The sequence below is a fragment of the Dromaius novaehollandiae genome, chromosome W (genome assembly GCF_036370855.1).
Source record: "Dromaius novaehollandiae isolate bDroNov1 chromosome W, bDroNov1.hap1, whole genome shotgun sequence".
Lineage (NCBI taxonomy): Eukaryota > Metazoa > Chordata > Aves > Casuariiformes > Dromaiidae > Dromaius > Dromaius novaehollandiae.
The window spans coordinates 41,423,285-41,433,730 of record NC_088130.1 but is presented as its reverse complement, the minus strand read 5'-3'; the positions used below and the strand labels follow the sequence as shown (position 1 = coordinate 41,433,730).

At 41.7% G+C, this 10,446-nt stretch overlaps 1 long non-coding RNA gene across 2 annotated transcripts in view; it reads right to left on the bottom strand.

Annotated features, from left to right (window-relative positions):
- Positions 1 to 6,415: 6,415 nt before the first annotated feature.
- The window catches only part of LOC135324286 (uncharacterized), a 37,223-nt gene continuing 33,192 nt past the window's right edge, over positions 6,416 to 10,446 (bottom strand). The window contains exons 3-4 of one of the 2 annotated variants that reach the window (XR_010385653.1): positions 7,142 to 7,197; positions 6,416 to 6,798 (exon numbers count right to left, since the gene is read on the bottom strand). This is a non-coding gene — a long non-coding RNA (uncharacterized LOC135324286). Of the gene's footprint in view, positions 6,799 to 7,141; positions 7,198 to 7,217; positions 9,759 to 10,446 lie in introns of those variants that run through there. The other variant, XR_010385652.1, reaches the window with a different exon arrangement.

Here is a 10,446-nt window from a genome sequence, read left to right as displayed (position 1 = left end):
CACCCCATTGGCCCGCCGCGCAGGCGGGCACACCCCCCGCGCGGTGATTGACAGGCGGAGACCAGGACAGGCTGCTCCCTCCTCCTCCCCGCTCCCCCCCACCCCCTCGGCTCCTCCTCCCCCCTCCCCGCTCGCGCTCTCCCTTCCCCGGCGCAAGGGGGAATTAGAAACGGTTCTAGAAGGATTTTAAACAACTGGCTGTTCCGAGCGCGCGCCACCCGCCCTCCGCCGCTGCCGGCGAGGGAGAGCGCGGAGGAGAGAGGGAAAGTGCGGACTGGACTCGGCAGCCAGCACCGCCAGGCAGCTCCCAGCCTCCCCGCTGCTCAGCCAGCCGCACAGGCCCCCGCGCCTGCCGTCCTCCCCCTCCCGGCCCCCTCCCCCGCCCGCTCCCCTCAGCCCGCCGCGCAGCGCGCTGCCGCCTCCCGGCCCCCGCAGCCCGGGGCGCAGCCGGCGCGGAGTCGCCCCCGCCACCCCCCGGGGCCCGGGCGGCGGCCGCCCCCGGCCCCGGCCCCGCTGCCCGCAGACCCCCTCCGGCGGCCCCGGGCTCCCAACCGCCCCCAACGGCCGCAGGGGCTGCCGAGACCCGCTCGGCCCGGCGGCGCGGGGTGGGCAAAGCCGGCCCGGCAGGGCAAGGCCGGGCAGGGCTGGCAGGGCTTCGCCTGCCGCCGCGCCCTGAACCCCAAACGTCCAGGGCTCCCCAGCAAAATTAGCTGCACTCGAGTAGCCAGCAGATAACTTAGATTTCGTGTGCTAGAGCCGAGACCAACCTTTAACTATTGGAGGTTGGGAGGAAGCATTTCCTGAACCAAAACATTATGTCTTAGAAAAGCTTAAAAAAATCGTGGAAAGAAAATTCAAGGAAATGCCTTGATTTTTTTAAAGGTACATTGCAAATAATGGCATGCTTCGGAGAGATGATAGGGAGAGAGCCACCACCAGGGCTGCTTGGTTTTTGGAAGTACCCCAAACTCTCAGTTAGGCTCAGGACCCTTTTTGCTGTTGCTACACAAATGTAATCCTAATTCTGCAGATTTTGCTACATGCATATCTTTATAAATACAGGACTACTCCTTAGACTTGCTCACACGTGTAACCCAAGGGGGCTTTTGGTGTTTAATGTCAAGCACTCGGAGTGCTTTTTGGTCAGGCCATGCTGTAAATACGCCCATCTCTCCAACGTGTTTACAGGCAAAGGTCACCGACGTTAAGTGCCACACAAAATTTGAGGAGGGAAGTTGTATAAGACGTAGACCACCAGCATCTGTTTATCATTGTTAGAGCTGCAGAAAAAAATATCCTCTGGATTTTCAGCTGCTAGAGTGAAAGAAACAATCGGCGAGGTGAAATTGGTTTGGGGAGATTAAGAGAGTATTAATGAGCAACTGGAACAAATTAGTGACAGAGTAGTAGAGACAACAGGAAGGAGTAAAATGCTAAAGAGTCCTACATCCTTGTTGTTACACAAGCACAGTTCCCTGTCGCAGACCCTGATTTTGTGTGGGGTTTATGTTTTTGCAACTAACAGTTTATCAGATTAAAGCATACCACAATGAATGCCATCTTATACCAAGGTTGTTTGTTTGTCTTAGGCTTCGCCCCACTGTATTTTTTTTATATAAACAGGTCAGTGGGAGAAAGCAGTTGAAATGGGTCTAGTGAAAGACATGAAACAGGCTCTTTATTCAGCCAGCTGCCTCTGTTCACCCCAGGCCTCCACAGCTTTGCAAGACCAGGGGTCCTGCTTGCTTGCAAGTTACACCACTGAAACCAGAGGAAGAATGACAAGCAAGGTGGCAACAAAGAGTTATGGTGGGAGCAGAAAATAAGTGGGAAATGACAGCAGAAAATGAACATGAAAGAAGTGGAATGGAAGGACAGGAGAAGCTAACAAAGGAAAAAAGGAAGTGTAAATGACCATAGGTGCGCATAGATAAAGGAAACAAATTACAAGAACAATGCACAATGAATTTGGGTGATGGAAGAGGGAAAGGGCTATAAAGAGAAGCTGAGAGAAGAGAGCTAAGAGAGAAGCACATAAATGAAGACTGAACTAAAGGGACATATTTTGCCCTCATTTATACCAAATAATACTTACATATCTTGTACCATGGAGTTCACATGAGGGCTAGTCATGTGACCGGTTGTATTCAATGTGAATATGGGTAGCAGAAAATGGTACAAAGAAAGAAAGGCAGAGAAAGAATCAGGACAGAGAACAAAGAAGGACTTGGGTTATCAGTAAAATATAAAAAACAAGAGTAGCTGAGGGAAGAGAAAGGGTGAACGTGGATATTCTCAGGCAAACACACAAAGGATAGTTGACACTTATTTTGGTACAGAATCATCATAATCCAGAGTACAGTTTTCATCTAAATATTTGCTTGCGCTTGTGGAACAGCTGTTATCACCCTGTCAGATATGTTGGCTATCTCCTTTTAGAAGCTTTATACTGCCACCCATCAGCCATCGGATCAGCACGACTTTCACATGAAATCGGTTGCAATAGTGAAATCATTCCTGGCCTGGAGAGTCTTCTTCGGGTCGTCTTTTTTTGCTGCAGAGACTCTTGTTGGCATAAGTGAAATGGTTGGGTTTTCCACATTAGTCCTGACTGATTTGTTTGTGGTTTGGGAGGGTGGGGGGTTATGCTGAGAAGATGGCTAAGTCAGTGTTGTCAGTCTTGTATGGGGAAGTTTTTCTGGAAAAGAACAATGTTGAGGTAAAGATGAGATGAGATTGTTCTAATGGCCTTTGGATATTCATTCCACAACAAGATTTTCACAGCTGAAAATGCTTTGTTCCCATTTTTCTTGTGATTTATGTTGGTCTGAAGGACTGCAAATGCCTTAGATGTTCATAGATCAAATTCTGATTTGGGGGACTAATCCAGGAATAGTGGAATGAACCTTGAGAGGGTAGGAATGGACACGCAGAAATGACCAGGAGGCGTCTGTCCCCAATAATAATTTTGTTGCAAGATCCACACAGTGTAAAGCTCCTTCTCCTTATAGGTCTAGTTCCCAAACTACCACTAACATTCAGAGGATGAGTTTATGACTTTGCTTAGAGATCTTTCAGTGGAAAATACAGGAATAGTACTAGTACTTATTTATTATGAATATGAAAAATAGGGCATGAGAAAGAATTAAGGTACTTATAGGACTTTGTTGTAGATCTGTCAGGCTAATGTTAAAACTGCCTTTGCAAGAATGGTATCATGTTGTGTTAGCTATCACTACTGTGCAAACAAAACGTCATCACGGGGATGCAAAAGTTTGGTTAGTAAACAGATAAATTAACATGAAAACATCCAAATAGTCTTATGAAGTTCTATGTCATTAGTTCTTTTTTAAAATATTTATGCACATACAATATCTGTGTATCTGTGCCCTTGCTCAAATCATTTTGAGCACAAACAGCAGCAATTGCATCTCATGGGGCTGATATTGTAATTAATGAGATTTGAGGCTCATATACTGAGACAAATTTAAGTTTTTAATATCAGAAATGAATATCCAGTGTTTGTTAAAAAGGGGGATGAAGGGGTGGCTGTACTTTAAAGCTTCTCAGTCCAACACTGGAAAGGAATTCACAATGTATTTTTAGAGTGTTATAAAAAATCTCTTACATAATGCTGATTAATTCTTAGGTTTTAGGGAAGAGCACTGGGCTTTGTGTATGAGAGTGTTGACCAGCTAAGCCACTGAAAAAAGGCTGTTTTGGACTGGATTTTTTAAACTTCTTAGATATAGAAAGCTGCAATTATTCAATTATTACAAGATTTTGCTTTTGTTTGGGCGTGTATGAATATTTTTCTGGAAACTGCATCTTATTCTTGGAAGTCTTTATCATTTTAAAACATATGCTATGTTATATCACCCTGTCTGAGATATAGGATAGCTACAAACTGGTTTTTTTTCTCTCTTACTGCAGCTAGTTACATTATGGATTAATGTTAAGAATGTCTGCAGTGAAACATTACTTGTGTGGCTGCATCACAGTTACTTATACAATGTTACTTATATTTTAGAATCATGACTCTTCTCATATACTTAGGTTTATATATACAATCAATGTATAGTTCCACCCATTGTGTCAATTTTCAAAATCATCAATTAATCTAGCTGCCTGGTTTCAGAGAGTTTTTAACAAGGGCCGATTCAGGATATTATTAAGTCATGAGCTGGTACTCCCTTATTTTAATTCTAGTTATATATAGTTATTGTTTTGTAGCTGGCAAGATTTTTTCCCCAAGATATCATGAGAAAGCGAAGCTTGACCAGGCACCCTTGAAGCCTTTCCCAAGATTCCTTTTTCCTTCTGTAGGTTGTTTAATCTTCCTGTGGAGTTTCTAACTATGAACCTCATTCTGCGATCTTTCATTCTTGTGCCATACAGATGAATAAGAACTGCTCAGGTGAGTGAGATCAGCCCTGAATCATTATTAGAGAATGAAGATAGGAGGAATACATGGGTCAGAAGTGTAAAACAAAAGCTTTATTTGTCCCTGTCTTCCAGTTGGGAGGAAATAAAAACCTGGTAAATATAGCTCAGTGGTAGTGAGAGCAGTATAGTATAAGAAGTCTCAAAGACAAGGCTCATTAATAACCAGTTTGTCACCCAGATCTCCTGCCAGCACGGCTCCCTCTTTCACTCCATAATATCTTTTATAGGTGTTCCTGCAGTACCACTGGAAGGAGTCTCCACCACCACAGACAGTTAATACTGCTCTGCAGTGTTTGCTTGCCTGAATTCTTTTATGCTAAAGGACACTTGTCCTGTGAGATGCAGTGCAGCTCTATGAAGGGAGCCAGGGGCATCTTTCAGCACAGAGCTATGTGGGACTGGGAGAAGAGAAGCAATTCTGGACCCTGAAACTGGCTGGAAAAATTTGCAGTCTCCTGTAATTTCCTCTGGAACACAATCTGTCCTTGTTTTCTCACTCTCATTGTGCCCATGAAACCTAAGTTATGGCCCCGCTTCCTCTTTGCACTTTCTTTTTCCTAGAAGAACCATGACCACAATTTCCTTCTGTGCTTGGAAAGGAAGGAAGGATTCTTTGCAGCTTCCCATTACATAGTTCATCCATGAAAGGGCCACGTCGAATCTGAATATGTTTAGCTTAGAAATAAAACTTGATATGAATAAAACCATCAATGGTTTAGTGCTCTTCCTGGCAATGGTATGGTTGCTTACACCTCTAATCAAATCCATACTCTGGCTTCCAGTTTGTGTCCAAATGCAGTTCAAAATACTGGAAATTATCTCTTAAGCGCCCTGTGACATACAGCCTGAATCTTAGTTCATACAAAGGAAATAAGCACTTCTGTGAGTAGTAGTTTTCTCTGTATTAGCGCTTATGACGGGGTTCACTGGTGTTTTATGTGGTTCCGGATCTCCCTGGCGCTATTTCCACAGGAGGGGCTTTCACAACATGTCTCTCTCTCTCTCACATGCAACACACACGCTCACCTGCGTGCACTCTCTGGTGTCAGCGAGGGCTGAACTCACATTGTAGAGAAGCTCAGTTGCGCTCTCCCTCTTTTCCCCAGCCATACATTTTCAGTGATATAATTGACATTGCTACCTTTTTGTCAAATTTGGTTGATAGTGCCAGTGGGTTAAAATTATGACTGACATGCACGTAAACACACACACCATGTGTGACTGCCCTTGTTACTTTAGGTAATGTGGCTAAAACCAGTTTGGGTGTTTTAAGATATCTGACTGAAATTATGTATTACCAGACAACTCAGTCTGTGAAAAAATAGTAAGTCTTAGTTATTAATCATTTGAAAGAGAGCTTGTAGTCATCACTGATAGTCCAATGATGTGTCACATGAGGAATGTGCCTCTATGCACTGTATGTGCCAAAAACTAGAAAAAAAACAGCTTGAAAACTGGGGCTACATGGCCTTCATTGGGTGGGTGTGAGGCTAACTGGGACTCCAATCCTCCACAAAGCTCCACATGGGCAGATCTGTCTTTGCATGATGTGGGTGCAAGGATCTGTGGGTAAGACATTACTGCTACAGTGCCCTAGCTTCCACTAGGCTATGCTGGAAAAAAAAAAATGGAAATGACATTAGCAGAATCAAAACAGCCTCCATTGTTTTTGTTTTCAGGGTCACGACACTCCGCAGTATGTTACAGAAAAAGGATGAAGCCAGTATGGAGTAGATGATAGTTCCTGAGCTGATTTGACACATGCAGACTGCTGTTGACTTCAACAGGCTTATTCGACACAGTAGCCATTCATTTCTTTTGTTTTTTAGGATTAGTCAAAATGCAATTTTTTGAGACTGTACTGATGGCATTTCACATCGTGGGCTGTAGGCCTAGGGTTGCATAGGTGCATCAGAGGGAAGAGTTTGACTTTAGCCAGTGATTAATCATGACTAGGAAAAATAACCTCTTCAGAACTCTCAAGATTTTTACATTTATTAAACTCCGTTCATTAAAAAAAGACTCTAAAGCAAGCTGTAGCACTCAAAGTGAAGATCTGGGGAAATAAATGGCCAAAGCTATCATACTGTGACAGCTTTGGCAAACCTTTACACAGTTTTATAAAACAAATGCATGTGATGTTCTATTCCCTGGGTAGCTCTTTACCATTAGATGTTCATACTTAATATAAAAGATGAATAAAATGGTTCTATCTCTCCACATATTTACTTAGCACATATTGGTGAATTAAATATCATCCCAGTGGTGTACCACATCAGCCATGCTATATCAACATATTCAAACATAACAGTAGCTTTGTGGAACTTTTCTGTCTTCTCTGATGTGTATAACCTGTGGAAGATAGAGATCATTTCAGTCTGTCTTATGGGCTTAATATTCAAAGGAGCTAGCTTCTCTGGATCTGAGAAATCATAGAAAAAAAACCCGTCATCTTTGGGCTGCCTCTTCTTTTTGGGAAGTATAAAGTATGCAAGTGAACTCTGATATCTGAGCGTTTGTTTCATTTGCTTTTAACACCAACATTTCAGCATCTGCTTTTTCTACTTTTACAAACTATTTGAGGTTTTCTTGTTCAGTCAAGAATAGATACATCGAAAACTGGCTGAAATTTCACCCTGTTTTGGACCTGGGGCCCAGGGAAGGGGTGATCATGATTAAAAACACTAGCACATACCAAATCGAAGCTGTACCAGATCCGACTGATTGTTTAACAACTGGCCAATAGCAATGCTAAGAGTTAAAAAGAAAACCACAATGTTATTCATTCAGAAATGTACTGATTAATAAAACACTTGAAGAGATTTGTACTTGTATATGTTCTGTTTCTCTTAAACTTCCAACAGATCACATACAGATCAGATATACAAATAAGCAAAAGTACTGTGGAATATAATCGACAAAGCATACCAAAAAATCCAGCAAAATAACAAGTAAAATTGATTAAAATGCTTGACAGTATATGGAATCATGACAAAAAAAAGTAAGAATATATTGCCTACTGCTCACAGAGGCTTTCACTGAACCAAAAGTATATGGAATCTTTTTTTTCTCAGTTCAGGTAATACGCACTGCAGAACTTACATTGTCGCTATTCTTCTGATTTTCATGGGTAGCTGGGAGATATGAAGAACAGAGTTCTATAGCAAATTCAGTCCCTGTTACAACCGCACGCTACAAACACAATTACATCAGGAAAACCAAATTGCAACCCTTCATTCTCTGTTCTCTATAACTAAAGAACAGTAAAGCAGGGTTGTAACGGGGCAGAGGCAGTGTCACAGCATTGAGAATACACTACCTTGGGAGGGGAACCCTTTGACTGTAAATGTCTAAATGTCTTCTATGACAACAGTACAGAGAGACTGCGAAGATAATACCCTATGTAGGTTCATCTTTAATTGAATATTTCTTGATTTCTAGACTAGGATTTTGACTAGGTAAACAGGTAAAAGGCAAGCATACTCTGTAGTGTTACCACATGAATATAGTTTTAGAGGTTTGTTTTGTTTTTGTGCAGCAGATTGTTTTGTGAGACAGAGCCTTGTATAGAAACCAGATTATTACTTGTATTCTTTGGCATTTCCATTTATAAAAGTTACTCATGTTTACACACACACACACACACACACACACACACACATACACACACACTATATTGTTCATATACATTGTTCATCTGGTAAGGAAGAAATAAAAAAAGAAATTGATACCAGTCTGCATATGTGTTCAAAAGCTTAGTGAATTCTTCAAGCTCTGCTGTGGATCAGATTTCCTGAAACTGCAATAAAAAAATCCTTTTTTTACCTTGTCTTTGTGTGTTCTGAGGTAGGTTTGTAAGGTTTGAATTACTAGGTAATCACCAAGAAGTCTCCTTTTCATGAGCATGCAGCTGGGAAATGGACAGTTTAATATTAATGGAAAGAACAAACTCTCCATCTCCTTTCTCTCCTCTTTCTTCTCTGCATTTCTGCTTCATCATTTTTTCCTCTTAGGCCCCTATCCTGAAATTGCCTTTGTGGAAGTCCAGGATGAAACACAAAGCAAGAGGAAGGCCCATTTTTCAAAATCCTGTTTATTGACTTCAGTGAGAACACTAATGTATGAATATTCAAGATAGAAAAATCCAATTCATTGATGTATCTGCAATTATTTATTTAACTAAGAAACTAATATTATATGAATCTGCAGGCTTTCCTTATGAAATGTTTTGCCATTACCACACCAGGGGGAGATATGGAAATAATCATTTCTCCTTCTAAAAGAGGAAAAATATTAAGCATTCATTGAAAATGATTAGGTGCAAATGATTGAACTTTAACAGAAATAAATAGTAGCACGGTGTCTGTAATATAGTATAGATCCACACCTATTCTGTCTATACAGTGTGAATGTCCTTAAAGATGCCATTAACTTCCATCATTTAATGAAGTATCTAGGAAGATGTCTGGATAATACACCCTCTGCTGCTCTTCACCCTTAGTTCCACTACTGGCTTCACTTTCAAACAAGTCAAGCAAGAAATTGAAGTTAATCGCCAAAGTTTAACACATTGCAGTTTTTTTAGATTAAAGGATGTTTATTCATTTTCTTTCTCACTTAAGCCAACTGCTGGAAATCCAGTGTGATGAATGAGAGAGGACAATCCCAAAGCAGAGTCTCCAGGGACTGCTAGGTCCAAGACAAATATAAATTAACCCTTGTTGGACTTTGCAGCACAAAGAAACCCTTTCCAATCAAAGGAACTCGGAAAGCCTGTTGGGAGACATGGGACTGGACTAGACTGAAAGCTCTAAAAAGCTTCCTGTTTCTCCATTTCTAGATACTGTTGTTATATTTGAATAGAAAGCTTTGCTGATTACTTCTGGGTTGGCTTCTTGAGTGCGCTAGGCCACCAATTTATGGCTCTCCATCTAAGCCTGGTGGTATTATTTAGGGAGTTGAACTGAATGAGCTATTCTGACCTCTTGTTGTGCCCACTGCAAGATCTGTTTAGTCAGGCAGAGCAGTTCTCATGACTGAAGCTACTTGCTTTCTCCAAGGAGTCTTGCTGTCCAATTTAGGGCAGTACTGCAGGTCTGCGAGGAAAATCAAGCTGTTCTCTGAATAGCTGGAAAGCCGAGATAGTAACCAAAGGAGTCCTGAACAAGAGAACAGGGATGCCTTGGGGCTGTGCTAGAAACAGTGACTCCTCCCATCTGTTTCTCTCCTGTTGAGGTCTCCACATATTTTACTGCGGATAGTCTGGCTGGTGTGGTAGTATCTCAGTTCCATAGTATATCTTGGTAAGAAGCCTGTAATTTCAGGGCAATAGTGTTATTTAAAATATATTTTTTACTGGTTTTGATAAGAAGGTTGAAATATATAGCTCAGCTTCATGATGCTTACCTGACCTGTGGTAGCCTTTTTCCACTGGTGATTCAAAAGTGGGCTTGGAAAGAAAAAATATTGTAGTTCTTCCATTTCCTTTTTTAAATTTTCCTCTGCCCTCAAAAAATTAACCATCCTTCCAACTAAAGAGAGCTGGACACTGCTCCCTCCAGAGTTTACATTGCTCTGATCCTCAGATAGCACAATAAATGTCTGTCTAGAGCATCCCAAAGTATAGATTTTAGAAAGGATGAAGGAGGTGCACTTTTTATATGACTGTTGCTAATATACAAGGCTGCAGGGTAGGAAGACAGCTCTTGAGACGCTCCTTCCTGGCCTGGATGGGCATCATGTCTAATTATGACAACTTACCTAATTCCAGACTTTGGTAAATGAACAGAGATGTGGAAGGGCATGTATGTGAAAGAGGAGGACTTTTTAATCTCACAGGCTGGCCTCAAGGGTTTTGGTTCAGAAACAGACAGAAATTATATAGAGTTCCCAGAATACAGCTGGTGCACCCATAACTGCATTGGCTATAATAGGATTTTTTACTGTGCTAGGAATGAAATATCAGGCTCTCATTGTTATCTTTCCTTGTGCAGCTGTAAA